Genomic DNA, 13,274 nt, shown 5'->3' with positions numbered 1-13,274 from the left:
AACCGAATGAAACTCACCGTCGTCATCTGTGTGTAGTTTTCGTCTCATCTCTTCTAGTTTTTTCTGGTCCTTAGCGATGGACTTGTCTCTCTTTAGGGTCATCGTTTTTTCTTTCTCCTCTTCCGGCAGCTCACGTACCAAAGAGTATTCTTCATGATTTGTAATTCCTGCAGAAAAAAGAACAAAAAAAGGACACCATAAGAAAAAGCAAAATGACAGAATGCAGGGACGAAAATGGAAAGAAGATAAAGATGATTATTCACTGAAACAAAATACACGCAGGGCTTAATGAGCGGGGCTTGTGGGACATGCTGGAAATAAATGCCAGATGCCCACCCCGTTAAAGTATGTTCTGCCTTAACCATTTGGAATCAACCGATTTGAATATGCCTCTTGTTCTGGGATACAAAGTGACTGAGACTAAAATCTTCCACCAAATAAAGATTTAGAAGCTTTGAGAGGTGTGAGATAGCTTCTTTTTAGTGATGAAACTAAAAGGAGATGAAGCTACGAATAACAGCAGGTAAATTGGGTTAAAAAACCCTTTGGATAGAGGGAAGACTGACTTTTTGCATCCAAAGGAATTTTTAATCTAAGATCTACACACTATTATCTAGAGCTTTATTCAAATGCTATTAAAAAAGAAATTTAAAACCTTCCACCAAAATTTTATCAATTTATGCTCCAAACATCAGATTAATAATGATGAAGTTATTTGATTAAATTCATCATTTTGAAAATAAATAAAAACAAAGGCAGGGGATTTCAACAGAAATATGGTAACAAAAGGGTTAAAGTGATCTTAACAGTCCATTAACAAAAGGGTTAAATAACAACTTTATCTTTACTAGGGGTTAAACTGGGGTTAACCCTTTTGATACCAGTCCACCAGAGACCACCACTCCTGGTTCTATGATATAAATTTCCTATTTTAACGTGATCTAAATTAAAAACTTCTATCAAAATCTTCATGATAATCTCAGTTCCAAATGACCAGATTAATGAGAAATTTATTTTACTGAATTCTTCGTTAGTTCTAAAATCAATTAAAACAAAAGGCTATGGATTTTAGCAGAAATAGGGTAACAGAGACACAAAGCATACAAAAAAATGATACATTAGATAATGTCGCCCTAGATACACTATGACTGGATAAAAGATGGGATGGTCATGGTTGGAACATGTTTGATCCTAGGCCTGTTGGATCAGGGCTGACCTAAGGCTAAACAAGGAGGGATACATTAAATAATGTAGCCTCAGATAGACTATGCCTGAATAAAAGATGGGATGGTCATGGTGAAGGCAGCCGTGATCATTTGTCTGCTGCTGCATCAGGGCTGACCTTGGGCTAAATAGTCTTGCAATAACCCACACACACAGACTGGGGGATAACACACACACACATACATACACAGCAACATACACTTGTACATACATGTACACACACACACACAGAGTATTACAACCTCTTCCTTTTCCTCTCTTTACCAAATATCACCCTTGTGTATGTGTGTGGGTAGGGGATGAACAAAGAGGGGAGAGGGTGTGAGTGAAGGAAGAGCAGGGAAGGGGGTTGTAAAAAGTCAAGGGGGAGGGGGAAGAGAGAGAATGGGGAGTGAGTGAGGAAGAGAGGAATAGTGAGAGAGAAGAAGAGAGGGGGGAGAGGGGAAAAGGAGGAAAAGAGACCCTCCACACACACAAGGATGGGGGAGGGAGAAGGAAGGGGGTGTAGAATTAGGAGTAGGAATCTGGGGGTGGGGTGGAGAAGGGGGAGGGCTGGTGTGTGTGTGTGTGGGGGGGGGTGCGCCAGGAAAGGAGAGAGAGAGAGAGAGAGAGTGCTTGTGATGGGAGGGAAGGATCCCTCTTCCTCCCATGCCCATCACCACCACATCAACAGTAACAATTAGAATGTTATCAACAGAGATTGAGACAAAATGGTGATTACCACACACACACACACAAATATACACATTGAAGTATATACACATACAAATATGCATAGCTATAACAACATATATATATATATATATATATATATATATATATATATATACCCACACACTTTATATACACATTTAGGTATATGTACATAGTTACATGTGTGTATATATATATATATATAGATATAGATATGTATATATACACACACACGTGTATAGAAAGAAATACACACACTTATATACACATTCATACATAGTTACACACACACAAACATATATATAGGTATCTCTCTCTCTCTCTCTCTCTCTCTCTCTCTCTCTCTCTCTCTCTCTCTATATATATATATATATATATATATATATATATATATGGAGCCTGGTGTTGCCATCCGGTTTCACCAGTCCTCAGTCAAATCGTCCAACCCATGCTAGCATGGAAAGCGGACGTTAAACGATGATGATGATGATATATATATATATATATATATATATATATATATATATATATATATATATACGTCTACACACACACATCTATCTACATATACACACACACATATCTACACATATCATACACACACAGACACAGCTAGATATGGCTGGTTGAAATGCAAATGGGTTAAAAACAGCACACACAGAGATGGTGCTCCAGCGTGGTCTTCTTCTAATATACCCAATTTCACACACACACACAACATGAAATTAATTTTCCAAAGCCCCCTCCCATCGACCTAAAACCACCACCACCACCACCAGAAGAGCCCTGATCCCCCCACTCCCGCCTACCTACCAAAATTAATTACATTTAATTAATGCCATGGCAGGCAGCCCAGTTCCCAAAACGGGAGGAACCTTCATTCCTTTGTTACCAACAGCAAAATAGATCTAACTGAACCGACACACACACACACACACACACATGTATACGCGCATGTGTGTATACATATATACACGTCTTTCATCTTTTACTCGTTTCAGTCATTGGACTGCGGCCATGCTGGGGCACCACCTTGAAGTATTTTAGTCGACAAATTGACCCCCAATACTTTATTTTATATTTTTTTAAAGCCTGGTACTAACTATATTGGTTTGTTTTGTTGAACCACTAGGTTATGGGGATATAAACACACCAACACTAGCTGTGATGGGGGAATTCCCTTCCATATCAGCTAACTCTGATGAGTGTAAAGTTATATAATCGGTTTGTTACCTAATGCACCATTGTGTTCTTTATGCGAAACCAATTGGTAAGACCAGCTGCGATGGATATTTAATACTATACATTTCAGATAATATATATGTATATATATATATATATATATATATATATATATATATATATATATATATATATATATATACATACATACATACATACATACATATATATATATATATATATATATATATATATATATATACACACATATACATATATACATGCAACTCCCTACACAGGATGCTGGTGTGCTGCAGTATTATTCATTTTTACAAGCTGAGAGGACAGGAGCAATGTGAAACGTCTGGTCTAGGAATTGAAATTGCGATTCTATGACCACGAATCCAACATGCCTCTACCACACACACACACACACACACACACATATATACACACACATCATGTACGTATGTGAATATATATATATATATATATCATCATCATCATCATCATCATCGTTTAACGTCCGCTTTCCATGCTAGCATGGGTTGGACGATTTGACTGAGGACTGGTGAAACCGGATGGCAACACCAGGCTCCAGTCTGATTTGGCAGAGTTTCTACAGCTGGATGCCCTTCCTAACGCCAACCACTCACATACATACATATATATATATATATATATATATATATATATATGTATATACACACACATACACATGCATATGTATGGAGAGAGAAAGAGGGAGAGAGAAGAGACAGTCATTGGCCTAAATCTCTAGTCATAGCCCCTCCACCCCCCTACAGAGACAGAGGACACAGTACAGTCAGTGGTAATTGGGCACCAATTTAATATAACCTTTATGATTAGATTCCACACGCTCCCTCTCCGCCCCACTTCAGTTTGGATCCTTCCTCCCCTCAACCCCCAACCCCACCCCACAGCATCAATTAGAGACTCCCAACCCACCCCCACCCCCTCACCCAGCATCCTTTCTTTCCCCGGGACTCTGTTCCTTGGTGAGTATTTTTTAAAGGTCACTCTTCCACACTCAGCACACACACACACACACACATACATGCACACATGTATATGCAGATATGCGTATACATGTGTGAATATGCATATAAGAGCATGTGTACGTGTATATACCAGCCCGCCCACTTACAAGTACATACATCCACATATGTCTTTTATGTTTTACTTGTTTCAACCATTAGACTGTGGCCATGCTGGAGCAACACCTTGATAAACCTTTAGTCAAATGAATCGATCTCAGCACTTGGTATTTATTCTGTCAAACTGCTCAGTCATATGGACATAAACCCACCAACACTGGTTGCCAAGCAGTGGTGGGGACAGAGACACACACACACACACACACTATGGGCTTCTTTTCAGCTTCCATGTATCAAATCCACTCACAAGGATTTGATCGGCCCGAGGCTATAGAAGACACTATCTATCTATCTATATCACCATCATCATCATCATCATCATCATCATTGTTTAACGTCCGCTTTCCATGCTGGCATGGGTTGGATGGTTTGACTGTGGGCTGGCACGCCAGAAGGCTGCACCAGGCTCCAATCTGATCTGGCAGAGTTTCTACAGCTGGATGCCCTTCCTAACGCCAACCACTCTGAGAGTGTAGTGGGTGCTTTTACGTGCCATTGGCACAGGGGCCAGTCAGGCGGGCCTGGCATTGATCACGTTCGGATCATGCTTTTTACATGGGGTGTTGAAAACTTCCTGGCTTTAAAGGTATTGCGAAAGGCCTGGTTGGAGGCCCAACCTTCCGAATTCATTTTCAGGGCTTAGAGTAACTGAAGGACCACTGCAAAAAGTGTGTGAATCTGAGAAGGGGAATATGTTGAATAGAATCATAATTAACTGATCCTCCTGGATTTTCTTTTATCTAAAGACAGGGAATTTTCAGCATTTCTCCATATGCTTTCTTTAAAGGTTTCAGAAGAGGGTTTGTGTAGTCACAAGAAGATACAAACATCCTCTGAGCTTTATCCTTGTTGTCCCATGTGGAACATGTGGAACACCCAGAATGTAGCAACTGAGAGGTGAAAGGGTCACATCAGCCATGTGTCTCTATTAATTTCATTGGTATCCGATCCACCAGAAAGAAAAAAGGCATTGTCAACCTCATGGTAGTCGTAAACGAGTATCACCATCATACAAGCAGTGCTGTTTGTTTCCAATATTCCATGGAAACATGTCTGGCCATGGAGGAAATATCACCTTGCTTGGAAACAAATTAATAACGACATCATTGAAAGCTCAAAGCTACAAGATAATACAAGATTAATTCAAAAACAACGTGAATAAGATAAGCATGCTAGAGGGTTTAAACAAGATGGTCATGGAAGGAGTGTACTAAATTTAAGGACTGGTGAATAAGGATTCATGTAGGAATAATAAAAAAAAAACCCATCAACTACTACCATCACACCACTACATGACACCCCCATCACTACGGTTACCAATACAACACACCACCACCGCCATCACTGCTGCAACACAACAACATCACCATTGTCAGAATCCTACTACCATCACACCTCATTCCTATAACACACCAGTGTCACCACCACCACCACCATACCAACATCCTCACCATCACAAGCATGCTATCACCACACACCTCATTCCCACATCAAACCAGTATCACTCTCACCACCACCACCACTGCAACATACCAACACTCTCACCACTCTGCTCCTCCATCCCCACCACCACACACTATCCAATAATTCCTCAACAACAATATATTATATTTCCCATCCAACAACAACACAAACAACACATGGTACACACACACACACACACATTGGATATTAATTAGATTGTCTGTTGGGGAGATTAATTCTACAGACATACTACTACTACTACTACTGCTTCTAACACCACAACCAAAACTACTAATTCTATCGCTACATTACCACCACCTTTCCTATAACAGCTACTACTACTATTACTACTACTACTACACAGCTGTCACTACTATGGTCTTACTACTACTACTACCACCACTACAATATTAATCACCCCCAGCACCTGGGGCCTTGGATACCTTTAGTGGACCCTACTCTGTTGCAAGCAGTTTGGACAAGTTTCTGGTGCAAGGATCCCCCTCACCCACCCTGTCCTTCCTACCACTCTCAAAGCCCCTATTAAGGGCCATGGATTCTGTCGTACCCTCTGGCTAAAAGATACAAAAAATAACTGCAACTACATTTTGTATTCTTACTGCAACCATCACAATATCAACTACTGCCACCACCACCATTATTTGCAAGCATCCTCAAAAGACCCTATAAAGGGCCACAAGCATTGCCTTCCCTCCTGACTAACAGAAAATCATTACTCTTTGTGGTGGTCCTTATGTTAACCCTTAAGCGCTTAGATTACTCTGTCAAATGTAATTCTTGTTTATTCACATCGTTTTCAATTAATAATTATTTTGTGATTTCAAAATTTCGATGATGTGATTGCTAATTTATAGAATGGCATTGCAAGGTAGGTGTGAGAGGCTGGATCTGACCAGTTTGACCATAAAACAATATTTGTCCGTTACAAGGCAGCATGCTGGCAGAAATGTTAGTACGCAACGTGAAATGCTTAGCGGTATTTCATCTGCCATTATGTCCCGAGTTCAAATTCCACTGAGGTCAATATATAATCATCTAGCAATCTGACTACATTATTCTAAATATACAATATCTGTACATCATTTCAAAAACTCTCTCTCTCCCTCATATATATGGTGGGGGGACAAACACAAACACATAACACACACACATGCAGAGGATAGGCTTCTTTCAGTTTCCGTCTACCAAATCCACTCACAAGGCTTTGGTCGGCCCGAGGCTATAGTAGAAGACACTTGCCCAAGGTGCCACGCAGTGGGACTGAACCCGGAACCATGTGGTTGGGAAGCAAGCTTCTTACCACACAGCCACTATACACACACACACACACACACACACACACACATATTTGCATAAATATGGAGGACTATCTCACCACCAACGGCACCCCCCCACTCCTCCCATGGTTTTTTTTTTTTACTAGACTTTCAATAGATGTGAGGGCGTGGTTGAGATGGTAACGATTACAACATCTCCAATGTGTGCGTGCGGGGGGGGGGGGGGTGACATTGATGAAGACAATGGCATTGATGTTCATAGTGATGATGATGGTGATGTTGGCGATAATACTGAAGTGGTGGTGGTGGTGGTGGTGGTGGGAACGGGGACAGCCATGTCTAATGCCATGCTGACCACTCCACACTGGTGAGTCATACAAATGAAATACAAAAGTCATTGGGACACAACCGGGAGGGGAGGGAGGGAGGGAGATAAAGGTCTGTGGTGGTGGTGGTGGGGGTGGTGAGAGCAACTATAACATACATCACTACCTCACCCCCTCCATTGGCACACACACACATACGTGTTGGTTCACAACCATCCTGGGGCACAACTTTGAAGGCTTCGAACCAATCCTATAGTCTCCCAGTAACTAATTCCAGTCTGGTATTTCGTTTATTAATCACTCTTTGTCACACCGCTAAGTCACATGACACAAAGAGATACAGCATTAAAAACAAACTAAACACACACACACAAACATGAGGCTTCTGTACAGTTTCCATTCACCAATTTCATTGACAAGGTATCGGCGGCCACCATGGGGTTGTTGGGAGGAGGGGGTGCAGGGCAGCTAAAATAAGGTTTCTGCAACCTGGGATTGAACCTGGAACAATAGGCTTACATACTGGATGCTGAAACCAAGTGTGCCCATTCCTATATATATGCATGTGTGTACATATCTTCTCTCTTTTACATGGCACCACCACAAGTGATTTACACCCTCCCAGGAGTGCACACTCCAAATCTTGGCACAAAGGGTTTGGTACAAATACAGCCATGTATTTGTAGCTATATTTCCAACCATTTACACAAACATAAATGGCCACACACACACACACACGTTATCTAATATATATATGCAATAAAATGACATGCAAAATATTTCTGGAATTATAACAACGAATATACACGAGCAAGTGTATGTGTTCAGACGAGTGTAGATGTAACCAAGATTCTTTGTTTCAGTTTGTTTTGGAAATTAATGAAGAATGCAGAAAAATAACTCGTTATTAAACTGGTGTTTGGAACATAAATTAGCACAAAATTTTGATGAAAAGTTTTAATTAGGACCGTTTTAAAACATGAAGTATCCTCGGGCTAAGGACAGTCTGAGGCAAGTTAGTATCAAAAGGGTTCATCCCAGGTCAGCCCTGGTAAACTCTTTTGTTATCATATTTCTGTTGAAATCCACTGGTCTTGTTTCAAAGAATTTATTGAAATGACTATCTGTATTAGTCTGGTGTCAGGAACATGAATTAACATGAAATTTTGGTTTTAATTTAGATCTCTTTAAAACAGGAAATTTGTATCATAGAAGTAGGGGCAGTCATGGGCAGGTTGGATTTAAAAAGGTTAATATATTTAGTGAAGAAGTGGGGAAGGAGGACAAAGGGATGAGATGTCTTAAGTTTAATTCACCTTCGTTGTTAGCCAATTCATCATTCTTTTTATGTACATTTTTCCATCCCACCATGGGTTAGATGAGTGCATATTATTGAAATATTGTTTTACAGCCACATAATAGCACCCAGGCCAGTATCATGTAAAAAGAACCAAGAATCTAGCACATACTGTGAAGTGGATTGGCATTAGGAAGGGCATCCATCTGTAGAAACCAGGCCAAATCAGACTGGAACCAGGTGCAGCTCTTTGGCTTGCCAGCTCTGGTCACACCATCCAACCCATGCCAGCATGGAAAACATATTAAATGGTGATGACACATATGTATGCACACAAACACGATCAGGAAAAAATAGCAAGAAAACAACATCAGTGATGCCTCAATAAATAGATTCATTTCCTATGAATGTTTCAATATTGTGCACTTGCTTCACCTCCGTGCACACTTTGCATTTATATATGTGCATGTGTGTGAGATGAAACAAATAAATGGATTGTATGATATGTCGACAATTGTTTGAGAGATTTTATTGCGACATAATAGACAAGGAGGCATTTATTAACATGCAATATTCATAAGAACGCTACATCGTATTTCTCCAAAGTCATCAGGTTCTACTAAAATTACGTGTCAAATATTGATATGCTGCAACAATGGAGATCATAAGATACATCTTCAACGCTACAACATATTAATATTTGAGTCTCGGTTATGGTATAGCCTGATGATCAGGGAGACACATGATGCAACAAATTGAATATTCTGATGAATTTCGTGCATTAATATATAACTTGTTGTATACAGTTACATCACAATGAAATTCTTTTAATGAAACATTCGTAGATATATCATAAAACCCATTAGTCTGTTTTATTATTCTATTATGACATGCCTATACTTTCATATAAAATGGGATAATTGTGGATTTGCATCATGTTGAGCATCAGTGAACTTTCTTGCATCAACGCTCTATTTGCATATTGCTTATACAGACTGTTTCATTTGTTGATTTGTGTCATACTTCATATTGATCTGTCTTGATCTATGCAACAGATACCCATCAAATCAGTATATATATATATATATATATTTTTGTTTCAGTCATGCAGTGGGATTGAACCCAGATCTGTGTGGTTGGAAAGCAAACTTCTTACCCCACATCCAATGTAGAAAAGCCAACTTCTCTTTTACTGGTACTAAAATAATGTGTGTCCCATACACTCTGTAAAGTGTGGGATGAAGAGGTCTTGCTGTAGACATGACAACCTCCCTAGCACTGATTATAACCTGATGCTCTAGTGAACGAGACAGGCATAAGACCAATTCTCAGACAAACTCAGAGCAGACCTTGGAAAGAGAGAGAGATGAAGTCACTATGTAACTGAAAAGGTTGCAACAATAGAACTTTGACTGACAAACAATCAAATTAATTGTTTAAACCTGAACAAACAATCAATTAAACAAACAATCGATTTTTTAATTGGTTAGCCATTTAACCACTTGACTAACAATAAAGAAGTGATGTTGAACCAGTGTGTATGTGTGTGTGTGTTTATTACTACTGGCATAATGACCCTCCCAAGACAAGATATATAATAAATGTGATGCCAACAGAGCTGTTAGTATCACATTTATTCCATGGATTACATTTGTTTCAACAACATATGAAAGAGAAATCATATGACATGATGGGAAAACATGGAAAAGGGAAATGATTATGTCATAGTAATTACTGAATATTGTAGAGGTGCAATGGCCCAGTGGTTAGGGCACCAGAGTCGTGGTCGTAGGATCGCGGTTTCAATTCCCAGACTGGGCATTGTGAGTGTTCGTGCGAAAACACCTGAAGCTCCAGGTGTAGGACACCTGTCCTGACACCACATGTAGGGCACCTTTCCCGATGCCACATGTAAGGCACCTGTCCCGACGCCACATGGAGGGCACCTGTCCCGACGCCACATGTAGGGCACCTGTCCCGACGCCACATGTAGAGCCGACCATAGAAACTGTCACTACAGACAGTTGTACCCTGGTGCGGCCCATGGTCCTACCAGTTCTTGTCAAACTGGTCCAACCCGAGCCTGCATGGACAACGGACAGACAATGACGATGACGATGACGATGAAGGGGAGGGGGAGGAGGAGAAGTAGTGCGAATGCGTATGTGCAGATTATGTCAGACAGTGTGTGGTTGTGTGAGATATCGTGTATACAAGTACCTATACGTGTGTACGTGTATGTGTGGCGTGTCAGTATGCGTCCCCATTTATCAGTGTGTGTATATGCATGCGTGTGTGGGTGTTTGCTTGTAAAACAGTATACATCTGTGTGTGTGTATGTATGCAACACTATGCAAATGTAAGCTGCTATATGTGTGAGCTTGAGTTGTGTGTGCACACTTGCATGAATGTGTGTACGTGTGTACGCGCTGGTGTGTCCCCTGTATGCGTGTGTGGGGGTGGAGTGGGGTGGTATGAGGGTGTTTCCTGTCCAAAGTGAGGAAACGACACTTGACCAACAAGTGGCCAGTCCACTAAACAGGCAGGGAGGGGAGGTGGCTGTGGTGGTGGTGGTGGTGGAGGGTCGGTGCGAGGGGAGGGGGCAACAGGCGGCAGTGGTGGGATTTGGGGTGTCAAAGTGGGAACTGTGTCGTGGATGGTAGCAGCAGCAGCGAAGGGTGCCATTAAAGGGTAATGGTGTTGTTGGTGGCGATGGCAGAGGTCGGGGGGGGGGGCTGATGGAGGATTGGGGGTGGTGGGGGTGGGGGGGTGGGGGGCAGTGGCGGATTGATGTGGAAGTCATTTGCTAAATTAGAAAAACATCTTAATTAAAGTCGATATAATTATGTAGAAGTGGTAGTGATGGAGGTGGTGTGGTGGTGTCGCTGCAATGGTATGTAGTGGTGGTGGTGGTGTGTATGGTAGTAGTTGTTGTCGGGGTGGTGGTAGTGGTGGTTGCAGTGTGTAGTAGTCTAAATGCTAATTTCCAGTGTGGCAAAGTGTGTGAAGGTGCGTACATGCGAGAGTGTGTGTGTGTGTGTGTGTGTGAGTGTGAGCTTTAGTGTGTGCGTGTGTGAGCATGTAGATGTGTGTGGGGGGGGGGTATAAAAACTGCTGTTTTATGTGGACCTGTGTACTGTTGGAGGAGAGGGCAGAGGGATGGGAGAGAGAGAGAGAGAGAGAGACAAGGAAACAGAGAGGGAGAGAGAGAGAGGGAGGAAAGAGAATGAGAGAAAGCTAGAGAAGTAGAGAGAGAGAGAGAGACAAAGGAAAAAGAGGAGCGAAGAGACAGAGAGAGACACAGAAGAGGAATAGACAAAGAAGAGAGAGAGAGAGAGAGAGAGAGAGAGAGAGAGAGAGAGAGAGAGAGAGAGAGAGAGGAGTAAGAATAGAGACATCGGAAGTGAAAGAAGAGAGGAAGCAAAAGAGAGAGAGTGGGAGGTGGTGGGGTGACAGTAGGGAAGGAGAAAGCGAGGGGAGGGGTGAGAGCACTGAAAGTAAAAACTAGAGAGAGGCAGAAATCATAGTGGAAGAGAGAGAGAGAGACTGTACATTGCTAAGTACACACACACTAACAACTGTGAGAAGTGGAGTGTGTGTGGATATATATATATATGTATATATATATATATATATATATATATATATCCACACACACACACACACAGACCTACACAAGAGTGCTATTGTTCTAAGTGAATAAATATACATACATGCTAGTGTGTATGTGTGTATATATGCATAGATGTGTGTGCATATGTATATATATATATATATATATATACATATATATGAATAAAATCATCATTTAATGTCCGTTGACCATAATGGTAATAATGGTATAGGTTAAATGGTTTGACTGGAATCGGTAAGTGGCAGAGCTACACCAGGTTCCAGTCTGAATTCAGCTTGGTCTCTTCGACTGAATGCCCTGCATATACATATCATTGCTATTATGTTAAACTCTCCTATGTCCAAATTTGGCCAAATGCATTTTTTTCAATATTTATTTTTGCTTGTAAAAGCTGGTTCTTTTTGTCAAACTATCGTATCTCCAGCTTCTTCAGATGCCAAGATATTAAAAAATATCAAAGTGTTGTACATCAGTTTTGCTATGGAATGGCGAAACTATATTTTATTTTCTGAAAAAGCAACGTTTTGGACTTACGACACTTTTGCATAAAAGCAAGAGAGAGAGAGAGAGAGAGAGAGAGAGAGAGAAAGAGAGAGAGAAAGAGTCTGACGAGCTGTCCACAAGGCTTTGGCTTTGTGGGTGCGAAACTTTGGGTAACTATGTGCAAGATATAAAATCTTGTAATAATTACAACTGTATTCTTTAGAGAAAGCATCTTACTGATACATGTTTTTTTATTAACTATATATCATCATCATCATCATCATCATCATCGTTTAACGTCCGCTTTCCATGCTAGCATGGGTTGGACGATTTGACTGAGGACTGGTGAAACCGGATGGCAACACCAGGCTCCAGTCTGATTTGGCAGAGTTTCTACAGCTGGATGCCCTTCCTAACGCCAACCACTCAGAGAGTGTAGTGGGTGCTTTTACGTGTCACCCGCACGAAAACGGCCACGCTCGAAATGGTGTCTTT

The 13,274-nt window shown here is 41.0% G+C and overlaps 1 long non-coding RNA gene across 1 annotated transcript in view; it reads right to left on the bottom strand.

Annotated features, from left to right (window-relative positions):
* Window positions 1-42: 42 nt before the first annotated feature.
* LOC149130720 (uncharacterized) overlaps window positions 43-13,274 on the bottom strand; it is a 17,837-nt gene continuing 4,605 nt past the window's right edge. Inside the window, exon 2 of the long non-coding RNA XR_016238873.1 lies at window positions 43-167. This is a non-coding gene — a long non-coding RNA (uncharacterized LOC149130720). The remainder of the gene's footprint in view (window positions 168-13,274) is intronic.

Source organism: Octopus bimaculoides, chromosome 28 (genome assembly GCF_046866305.1).
Source record: "Octopus bimaculoides isolate indiv1 chromosome 28, ASM4686630v1, whole genome shotgun sequence".
NCBI lineage: Eukaryota > Metazoa > Mollusca > Cephalopoda > Octopoda > Octopodidae > Octopus > Octopus bimaculoides.
This window is presented reverse-complemented; position numbering and strand designations above follow the sequence as displayed.